An 11,658-nucleotide genomic window follows, 5' to 3' on the forward strand; every position below is an offset into this window, starting at 1 on the left:
TTTTTAAAATTGAAAGCACTGGGTCGTGGGAAATTGAAGAGGAGAAGAACAACTACACGTCGTGGCACTACGTGGTGTCGTACGCGTGCGGCGCGCGCTGCGGCGGGCGCGTGCAGCTGAGCGCGCACGACGACGGCGCCGGCCGCCACCGCGTGCTCGTGCGGGACGCGCGCTGCTCCGCGCTCCCGCTGCTGCCCTGGCCGCAGATCTGTGGTACGCCTCATCGTATTAAAACGATTCGGAGGAAATTAATCATATATATATGTATATATATATATATATATATATATATATATATATTTAAATACCTACTATTAAAGTTGTGAACGATGCGTTTGTCTGAAGGTAAGCGGATACCGCGGCCAATGGTTGACTGACGATGAACTTACTGTCAACTTTCCCTTGCTCTGGCCACTCCTCGCCACAGAAACACAACACTAGTTGAGAGCAGTGTTATAATTATAGCTGTGATCTTGTGTAACATTGAGAAGAGATTATACTAAGAAGAGATTACATTATTTTTGTTTGAATCCAGAAACTACAGTGACAGAGACGGAGATATCGCCCCGCGCGGGCGGCGGCGCGCACCTGGAGGAGAGCGCCCACGAACTCTGCGGCGTGCTCGCGCTGGCGGCCGGCTGCGACGTGTCCGCCGCGCGCCGCAGGCACTTGCGCGCGCTCAGGGACGCGCTCGCTCGGGAGGACTGACCTACTTACAAGGAACTTGAGATACTGTTAATAAAAATAAATGAAAATGTAAAATTATTGTCGTTATTATTAAAACATAATAGGTATACTAACAACAAGCTTAAAAATGATATTTTATTTCTACAGTACCTGGGTACCTATTTTTAGTAAATCGTGTTTTTTGAAAATTATATTTAAATACGAATTACATATTGATAAAATATGAATAATATATTTCGATTTTAGCGACATAATAATAAAAAATATGGACTGGCTATTTAAATAAATAACAATGAGTGCAATTAGAAAAAAATTAGTGGTGTCATGCGACACCAGGCAGGAACGAAGTTCCTTCGGATAGTATAGAAGCAACATAATTGTCCGTATTTATGCAAAAACGAACTTCTGAGACATCGAAGGATTTACAAAAACATGTGCAGCTCTGTTAGATGAAGCAAAATTAATATATATATTATTTAAGTTCATGGATAAATTACTAATTAAAGTATGAGTATACAAATTTGATCTGAATACTCTTAAACTTTCTAGATAATTAAGAAAATCTGCATGTGGTTCCTTCTAACATGTACTGGTTGATAGCTTTTCTAATATGCAAAAAAGAACCACAACCTGGGATTTACTGATACAAATGAAACTATGTATTTATAATATCGTATTATAGCTTTAATTACCAAAAAATATATTAAATTATACATATAGATACGTTTATTCGACGTTACCATCAAATTAGGTTTCGAAATCCACCGTATCTAGTCCATCTATGTCGTCTACTATTGCGTTATCACTAATAAAAGCTCTTTGCATCTTGTGTAATGAGATATAATATGGATTGAATATCCGCTAGTTTCGCTGGTGATACTGGCTTCCCTAACGGCCACAGGAGAACTAAATATTCCGTCAAGATAACAGCTGGTCTGCCGCAAAGAGCGGTTCGGTGGTAGCAATGTCATGGCGGGTCCAAATTGTGCAGTTTTTTTATACTTTATTGTACACCACAAATATATTACAAACAAAGCTTAAAGATAGTCACAAACAATGAAGTACAATGGGGGGACTTATTGCATTTCTCCCAGACAACCAATTTATTTATTTATTTATTTATTTATACTTTATTGTATCCATTGTTAAGAGTTTCGACCAACACCTTAAGAAACTCTCTCTTGACTGTTGGCTCAAGGGTCGGATTCAAAAGGCAGTGTTGCTTGAAACGGCCCTCATTGTGACGAGGTTCCTCAGCCTACAACCTTAACTACTTGCAACCTGGGCCTCAACCTGCCACTGGAGGACTACTATTTTAAAATATTTTTAAATATTTTTATTTGTCTTTTTTTAAATGTATTTAAAAATGTAATAATAAGGATATATCGCACCTTTAATAAAACAAAGATGTAACTCAAAATTTGTGGATTTGGAGATTTTACAATATAATTGTGTTTGCTCGCAAACGAAAAAAAAAACCGACTTCAATTACATCGACAAGTAATACAACGTAGATCGACGAGAAAATAGTCAAGCAACTACGCGTTATTAAAGATTACTCAAAAAGTAGTTATCAGATCTCGATGAAATTTATATGTGACCACATGATAAACATCAGCTTTCGATTAAATTAAAAATTATCAAAATTGGTACACCCAGTAAAAAGTTATTACGGATTTTCGAGAGTTTCCCTCGATTCCTCTGGGATCACATCATCAGATCCTAGTTTTCTTATCACGGTACCAAACTAGGGATATCCCCTTTCCAACAAAAAAAGAATTATCAAAATCGGTACATCCAGTAGAAAGTTATACGGTATAATACAACGTAGGTCGACGAAAAAAGCGTCAAGTAAAAACGCATTATTAGATATAACTCGAAAAGTAGTTGTTAGATCTCAGATAAATTTAAATGGGACCAATTGGCACACACCACCTTTCGATTAAAACAAAATTTGTCGAAATCGGTCCACTCGGGCAAAAGTTCTGATGTAACATACATAAAAAAAAAAAAATACAGTCGAATTGAGAACCTCCTCCTTTTTTGGAAGTCGGTTAAAAACGCGTCTTCGTCGCGTAAAGAATAGGTAGACTTCGACTCCAGCGTTTTAACTATAAGATACAGAGAGATACGCGATTGTTGCTCTCTTTTCTATCAACTGAAACTGACAAGTCAGTTCTTATAAAGTGGCGTGATTCAGAGATGCACCGGCAGTGAGCGGAGATTGAAGTGCTGTCGTTTTGAGTAACATCAAATAATTCGGTATTACTTATTCTTACGCCAAAAATAGCGTGAACTTACGTGTTTTGCCCATAGTCACCACGCTGGGCAGGCGGGTTGGTGACCGCAGGGCTGGCTTTGTCGCACCGAAGACGCTGCTGCCCGTCTTCGGCCTGTGTATTTCAAAGCCAGCAGTTGGATGGTTATCCTGCCACCGGTCGGCTTTTTAAGTAATATAATACTAGTGTAATAAGTTATAATTTTTTTTCTTCATCTGATTACTGTAATAAATGTGAAAGTTTATGAGGATGACGTCTGGATGTTTGTTACTCTTTTGAGTTGACTTTGTAGTTTTCAAACTGCAATCTAAAAATCGGGTTGTTCATTATATTGCGAAGATTGTGGAAGATTGTAGTGATGATGAATATGGAGTTTCGTACTTGAAATTAAAAGATCGTCTTAATAAAACGTTTATATTTCCATTAGAATCTGATATGGCAAACGTGACACTGAGTGACATAAAAATGATTCTCCCTCCTCCTTGTGTGTCTGGTACAAAACGTCTGATTAAATATTCCTTCAAGGTGAACTTATCTTTACTCAATATGGCGTGAATATTTAATTTGACGCATTTTGATGTTTTTTTTTTCGCGGTTCCTTAAGTGGTAGGTACGAGTAGGTAAATGAATAGAGATTGTTTATCATAATTGGTACTTATCGAAAAGGCTGATTTTTAAATATCCAAAGAATAAACGTTAATTATATTTAAGTATATCAAACTATAAAAATATTTTAATTTTTAGTTCAAGTTTAATTATTGATATTTATTTTGTGTTATTTTTTTTTATTCCGAAACTATAACTATAACAGCTACAAACTTGAAATTTGGCAGGTAGGTTCCTTATAGGGCGTAGACAACCGCTAAGAATTGATTTTACGAAAATCGACCCCTAAGAGGATAAAACGGGGGTCAGAAGTTTGTATGAAAGTCTTATGTTTTTTAAGTAAGAGATTTGAAATTTAAAATATATGCTCTATAGATGGTGAGGAGGTATCCAAATAATGCATCGTAATCTATATGTATAAAAGAGAAAGGTCACTAACTCACTCATCACGAGAACTCAAAAACCGCTGGATGGGTCTATCCATCCAGGTTGGACAAAGATAAAAGGCAGGGAGGTAGATTATAGTTAGCAGACGTCCGCTAAGAACGGATTTTACGATATTCCACCGCAAAAGGGGTTTAATTGGGATTGATAGTTTGTATGAAACATATACAGACTGAAAATAAAACTAAAAATGTGGTGTATAGAGAGGTATTATAAAAATAACTATTAAATTATACTAAATTGTGCCTTTTAAAAAGTTACTCAGTTTGATAAGCGTTTCAAGTGACTGGTATAAAAATATAATTTGCGTTAAACATCTTAATAGTAATGCATATCTTCATAGCCACGCGGACGTAGTCGCGGGCAACAGTTAGTATATTATAAAACAAAGTCCCCAAAAGTGTATGTGATCGATTCACTCAAAATCTACTGAACAGATTTGCATGCGGTTTCACCATTGGAGAGAGGGCAAGAGGAAGGTTTACGGAACGGCTAAGTCGATTTTAATGAGAGTTTCACTGGAAGTTTGCCGGGAAAACTTTGTGACACACTAATTTCAACGCGGGCGAAGCCGCGGGCTCAGCTAGTATATAATTTTATATATATATATATCTCAGAAACTCGGAAACGGCTCTAACGATTTCATGAAATTTAGTATTCAGTGGATTTCAGGGGAAATAAATCGATATAGCTAGGATTCGTTTTTAGAAAATGTCGTTTTATCCCTGTTTACTTGTGCTTGCATACTTGTAAGCTCGTTAAATCTCTATAAAAAAATTGGTATAGAATATGATGTAAAAACAAACACATTTTAAACTGAACGAAACGCTAGCGCGATTTAAACGGCGCCTCATGCCATCTGTTGGTAGATATCAATAATTATGTAGTTCTAATGTGGTTTCTTTTACACGTAAAGATGAGTTACTGCTGTTTTATGATGAAGACGATAATATAAATAATGCTTAAGGTCTTTTGCTGCTGTCGTTGAAGGGAAATCTCAATCATGTCATAGTGTGACCTGAATATTACGTGTTTGATAAACGCAAGATATGCTATATTCAAATTACTGGCGGCCGCATACGAATACATTTTTATTTAAAATGTCTGAATTATTTCTAATTAAAATGTAATTAATTTAATAATACACAATTATTCTACCTATTATCTAGTCATTTTAAGACAACAGAATTGATTTTCAAAGTGATCGTGTGGCGCTATCACCAGCAATAGTACGAGCGGAGGCTGTAGATGGCGTGAACGACGTATTATCAACCGGTCTAAATAAATTATCTAAAGTTAAACTCGGTTATCTACTAGAGTTTTATGTGACAATCAATATGTCTTCTATTTACCGGTACTTAGCGTTTTAAAGCGTTTCCGTCTCATAATTACAATAAAAAAAAAATTAAACTTAATGTAAGATGTCAATAAATATTAACTTATTTTCTAACGGTAATTGGTAACGTTACTAAACCTTGGTTCATATTAATTTCATGTAACATTTGATTGGCTTAAGAACAAAAAAAATAAAAATAAATATAAAGTTGAGTATGAAATTAAATGCATAATTTAAGTGACATTCAAATACGCGTAACTTGTCAAATCATTTACATTATCTGTATGTACGCGCTAAATTGGAAACAAAACCCCCTAAACCAAAAATTCAAATTATTTAAAAATCAGTCAGATTAATGTTTTTCTTATTAGATTTTATTTTTCAAAGGATTTTAAAATTGAAAATATATTTTTTATACTTTCCCTTTTCTTCTTATACTTTGCTTTAGTAAAGAATTATATATTATAAATTGCTAAAATATATTCGTAAATTGATAAATGAAGATTTTTTTTTCAATATTAAAAATATATTATGTTCTTTAAATTCGTTTCTTCGGGATTTACACCATGTACCTTTTTATATTTGAGGCTCCGATATTTCGGCGCAGTTACATGCGCCATGGTCACGGAAGAATAAAAAGGTACATGGTGTAAATCCCGAAGAAACGAATTTAAATAATGTTAACAACCATGGAAATTTAAAACAATATATTATGTACTGACGAATTAAGAGTTCCCAAGAAAATACCCAAAATAAAAATGTATCCCCAAAAACATTCCCAGAGGGAAAGAACCGATTTGAAAAAGGTGTACGAGTAACGGTTTTAGCGCGTTGTGCAATTGGCTAGTAATAATTTGAACAACCTTAATATGACAGTCTTACTCCTGTGCCTCATAATGACCGTTAGTCATTAGACGTTATTCTTCCGGACGCTTTTTGTTTATGTATTCGTTAGTAAATATCGTAATAACCCTTCCTTGGCAGTCGGGTAAAAATAATCGTAGTTATTAACGATATGTGACTTAATAGTATTTAATTAAAAAAAATTTTACGTCTTAATAATTTGTATGTAAAGTGAAGTGAAATGTTTCGTGAAAATGACTGTGTGTTAGTCGAATTGTTTGAACTCTGGTTGAAACTACGTAATTGAGATTAAATACGCCTGCTGCTTGCAGCGTTGGTCTCAACGACGCAGCAAAATAATGCGATGCCATCAGGTCAGTGGTCGTTATACATTAATGCTTTGGTATGCTACACACAATCGGGATCTAATTTATAGGGTTTGGGGGAGAGGGGGTGAATGGGGGGGGGGGTGCTAGTATATATGTATAGAAATTCGCGAAATACCCAAAACCGAATCGGAGCACCCACTGTCCACGTGGTCTTGGTCTGCCCTACCCCGTGTTTTTTTTTTTGAAGCCGGAGGCGCAGTTGGAGGGTAGCCCTCGCCCGCCGCGCGAAAGTGCGCGAACGAATGCGTAGAGGAGCAGCTCAGGCAGCCTCCGCTGCGAAACGGAGCATGAGTGAACGTTAGCGCGTTTTTTTTTTTGTAACGAAAATATAATTAGACCTTGATTGTTGTGTTGTTGATTGCCTTACCATTTAGTTTTTTTAGGATATTACTAATAAATTTCAAAGCAAATCTTGGAAGAAATCGCCGAGTGTAATATATCCCGCAATAATAAATTGAAGCATAGACCTTACATTCCCGCAACGTGTTCCTTGTTGTCGTTGTACTCGTCTGTTGGATCGTCATAAGATGAATAAATAATATAAAGCGTGTAAATAATAGGCTAATATAAAACGTGTAAATATACACGCTTTATATTAGCTTCACCTGTATGTCTGTAACCGACTCCTTTGGACTTCATTTTGACCCACTTCAAAAATTCAGATTTGATTTAAACACTATCTTATATCAGTATCCCAATGATTTGACATTTTACTAAAGATTGAAGATTACTAGATTATTATTTAGAAATAAGGATCGTCAGGATTAAATGATTTTCTTTTTTTTCTATTTTTTTTAAAGAAGTTGTGTAGTGTGTCTATAACTATGGTCTATAATAGTACTATATTGAAATCAAGTATTTAAACATAAAGATATATTTTACTACGTAACTATTTTTTTTTTAAATATAAGTTTTAACATCCATAAGCTCTTAAGTACCCATGCCTTTTTTTATTAACATTTTAATTTTCAAAGCGTTGAGGCGTATTAATTTCAACATTGCATGCTTCAAATTACGAACTAAAGCTTATTTTCTCTAATTCGATGGTGAGTCCAGCGCTTTTAAATAGCAAGGCGTCTTTGGGTTAAACAGTAAGCAGTAGAAAAGTAATAGGAATGTGAGCCATCATGCATAGACTATAAATAAAAGAATTGCGTGCGTACAAAGTACACATGTCAGAAGTGAAACTTCTTTAGCAAACTAATTGAAAAATAAAAATAGGTAAAAAAACTTTTTAAGTTAAACGGTTTTATGTTAAACATACATTGCAATGTTTAAGATAAATGTACTAAAAACCAAAAAATAATAAAATAGATACAGTCGTGGGAATTATAAACATATGCATAGACTAGACTAAAATAAAACCGTGGGGCACGTCAATTGTCTACAATCGTTGATTAAAATGTTTGTTTTGTAATGTTACACTATAATTAGGCAGTTGTTCAACCGACAACGATGGACGTGTGATAAGTAGGGCTAGAATGTGGAAACAAGCTAGCAAGCTCGATTATAAGCGAGTTTTAGGGTTTCATAGTGGTGAGCGAGTAGTACTTTTATCATATGTTTTGTCGATTAAAGACAAACTACGAGCAGTGAAACGATTCCTCGCCAGTCAGCAGTGTGAATGTCCAACGATAAACTAGTTGAAACATCTCTTTTATTTACATGGAGTGTATAACTATTGGAATTTCCATGAGCAAGAAAATAGTAAGTAATTTCCTCACCGTCTGCGGGCCAACTGCCTATTTTAACGACGAATTAAACGATTCTTCTATCGCACATTAAGTCGATAATTTGTAGACAATTGACGTGCCCCACGGTTTTATTTTAGTCTAGTCTATGCATATGTTTATAATTCCCACGACTGTATCTATTTTATTATTTTTTGGTTTTTAGTACATTTATCTTAAACATTGCAATGTATGTTTAACATAAAACCGTTTAACTTAAAAAGTTTTTTTACCTATTTTTATTTTCTAGTTTTTAGTTTTTATTTCGCATTCTGTTTAATTCATTTAGTGCTTCATTATTGCAAGGCCCATCTTAAATATTGAGGTTGTATAGTGCACTGTATTCTTCTTGTCAAGCCCTTTTATTTGATACCCATATTGGTGGGATTGATAAAAAATTGTTATCAGACATTTGGTAGCGGCGGCCAACTTAGATTTCAATTTTGCATAGTAAATTGTATTCTACTTGTTGAGACCTTTCATTTGATACCCATGTTGATGGGATTGATAAAACCTAAGTTATCCGCCATTTTGTAGAGGCCGCCATCTTGGATTTTAATTTTATATAGTACATTGATTATACTGGTTGAGCACTTTCATTTGATACCCATATTGATGGGATCGATAAAACCTACGTTATCCGCCATTTTGTAGCGGCCGCCATCTTGTATTTCAATTTTTTATAGTATATTGTATTCTGCTTGTTGAGCCCTTTCATTTGATACCCATATTGATGGGATTGATAAAACCTACGTTATCCGCCATTTTGTAGCGGCCGCCATCTTGGATTTCAATTTTTTATAATATATTGTATTCTGCTTGTTGAGCCCTTTCATTTGATACCCATATTGATGGGATTAATAAAACATAAATTATCCGCCATTTTGTAGCGGCGGCCATCTTGAATTTATAATGATAATGAGTAAATATAATTGTATTGTCACCAAAATCCAAAGTGTATACAAAATTTCAGATTAATCGGTTGACAGGAAGAGGGTGAAATTTGAATTACTAAATTTGACCCAAGAATCACTACATAGTATAAAACAAAGTCGCTTTCTCTGTCCCTGCACATGTATGTACGCTTAAATCTTTAAAACTACGCAACGGATTTTGATGCGGTTCTTTTTAATAGATAGATTGATTCAAGAGGAACGTTTATATGTATAATAACATCCATTAAATAGTGGAGAAATACTGTTATTTTTGACTTTTCTAATGTTATGTCGTAAATAATTTTTTTTTTCGCTTAAATTGCAAACGCAGGCTGAACCCTACGAGATTTATCAAAATAATGTACTAAGTATTGTACACATTGAAAAGGTCTACAGAAAACTCCGCGATGGTATATACCTATCTCTTATGGATATCCCACAATAAAATTTTTTTGTCATTTACTTTTTACGACAAATAATGGCTAATTTTCGAAGCGATTTTAACCAATACAGCATTAATCCTTATCCAATTAAATACCTTAAATATATTTTTTATTTAATATAGATCTATATGGCCCTTTACAGCAAATGATTTAAATGAATATTTTCGAAGATATTACAGATTTAAAAATCGCGGTACGTAGCGTTTGCGGCGGTTCCGGCCGGCTTTTACTCTAAGTTTACGCGTGCGGGTCACGGGCAGTAATGAATAAATCAAAACTACTGGATCGTATTTAATCATTTTTTCAGTGAATGACATAGGCTATAATTATATTTTATACCCGTGCGAAGCCGGAGCGGGTCGCTAGTAAATAATAAAACAAACGGGGTGAGCTAAATAAAAGCGTTTAAAAAAAAACTAATTAGATTAATTTTAGATTTCCGTTCCAGCGCTATCTAGTAATTAGTTTGCAATGTAATACTATTGATATTAATTTAACAATCTTTGTAGTTTCTATAGCACACGCTAGGTAGCTCTGTATTGTCGAGCTGTGAACGTAGTACATAATTATTTATAAATATAATTTTACACGACGTTTTCTGTAAGTTGTAAAAAAGTCCTTTAATGTTTCATTCTTGTGTATTATGTGTATGCCATGAAATAAATAAATTATCCGCAAGAACATGATGTATTTTGTTAAATTATAGACTGTTTACATTTCGTAGGTATCTCGAACTTCGAAGAAGAATAGATATTCTAATAAAAATTTAGTTTCATAATGAAAAAAAAAACAAAAAGCCAACGTCACGCGGTGTTCCCAGGCGGTCACCCACCCAATTACTGACCGCGCCCGACGTTGCTTAACTTTGGTGATCGGACGAAAACCGGTGTATTCAACGTGGTATGGACACAACTTTTAAATAAAACATGTTTATATTGTCTTATTACAATAAAAAGCTTTGAATGTTGTATATAAAGACATTCTGTAGTATATTTAGTATCAGCATTGCACCCGTGCGAAGCCCGAGCGGGTTGCTAGTTAATAACTAAGAAGTTGCTAGGAAAATTCTGTTTTGCCGTTGTCTGTCTCTCTCCACGTTCTAATTCCTGTCCAAGGTGGTACCTTCATACGCCCAACATTTAAAATAAATATTCTTTTATTTAGTTATTATTCAAAGTATATAATACGGAAAAAAACTTAAATAAAATTACATGCTAAGTATGAATATTTTATAGTTTAGTTTAAATAACTTAAAAAAAAAAATCAAAAGCACAAAAATTTTTTTTGGGTGGTTTCTTTTGAAGTAATTCATTAATATGATTCTTCTACTACTGTAATATAAACTCTTTGTAATTAAAAATTTTTTTCTACTTTTTAGTTTGACTAGCTATAATAACGTGTTTTTTTTTTAGTAATTTTTTTTTTATATATAATTTTAACGTCATTTAATGTATTCACGATCGACCTCTTAACCAGTACAGTAAGAAATTCTTTTTAGAGCGTTAAGCTTAAAGATTTATATGTTATCAGTGCCATCTACCGTCCTCAATATCCGTAAATATCTTACATAAAAAAATAATGAAATATATATAGGTAAATAAATAAATATATATGGTACTTACCATCGTATGTTTTTTTTTTTTTTAATTGGTAAACTGTGTTTGAATATAGTCATGCTCAATGTGCTATACTTGAACTAAATAATAATCTGACAAAAAATTAAAAACAATATTAATTGTTATAACGGTAAATCCTCATGGTGCATGTGGCAAACAAAGTCTACATCTGTAAAACATTATGTATATATAATATGTATGCAAATGTCTACGTATAAATAAACGAATTCTATTTTATTGTACCGCAGTTTCTTCTATCTTGGGTTATCATACATCTTTAAACAGAATGATAAGATCAAACTGAATTATTTAAAAACATCTTGATATAGATTTTTTTTTTTTTTTTTTTT

General features: G+C 33.9%; 1 pseudogene; it reads right to left on the reverse strand.

Annotated features, from left to right (window-relative positions):
- Positions 1-10,487: 10,487 nt before the first annotated feature.
- On the reverse strand, positions 10,488-10,606 carry LOC123657518 (annotated as a pseudogene).
- Positions 10,607-11,658: the final 1,052 nt, after the last annotated feature.

The sequence above is a fragment of the Melitaea cinxia genome, chromosome 10, assembly GCF_905220565.1.
Source record: "Melitaea cinxia chromosome 10, ilMelCinx1.1, whole genome shotgun sequence".
NCBI lineage: Eukaryota > Metazoa > Arthropoda > Insecta > Lepidoptera > Nymphalidae > Melitaea > Melitaea cinxia.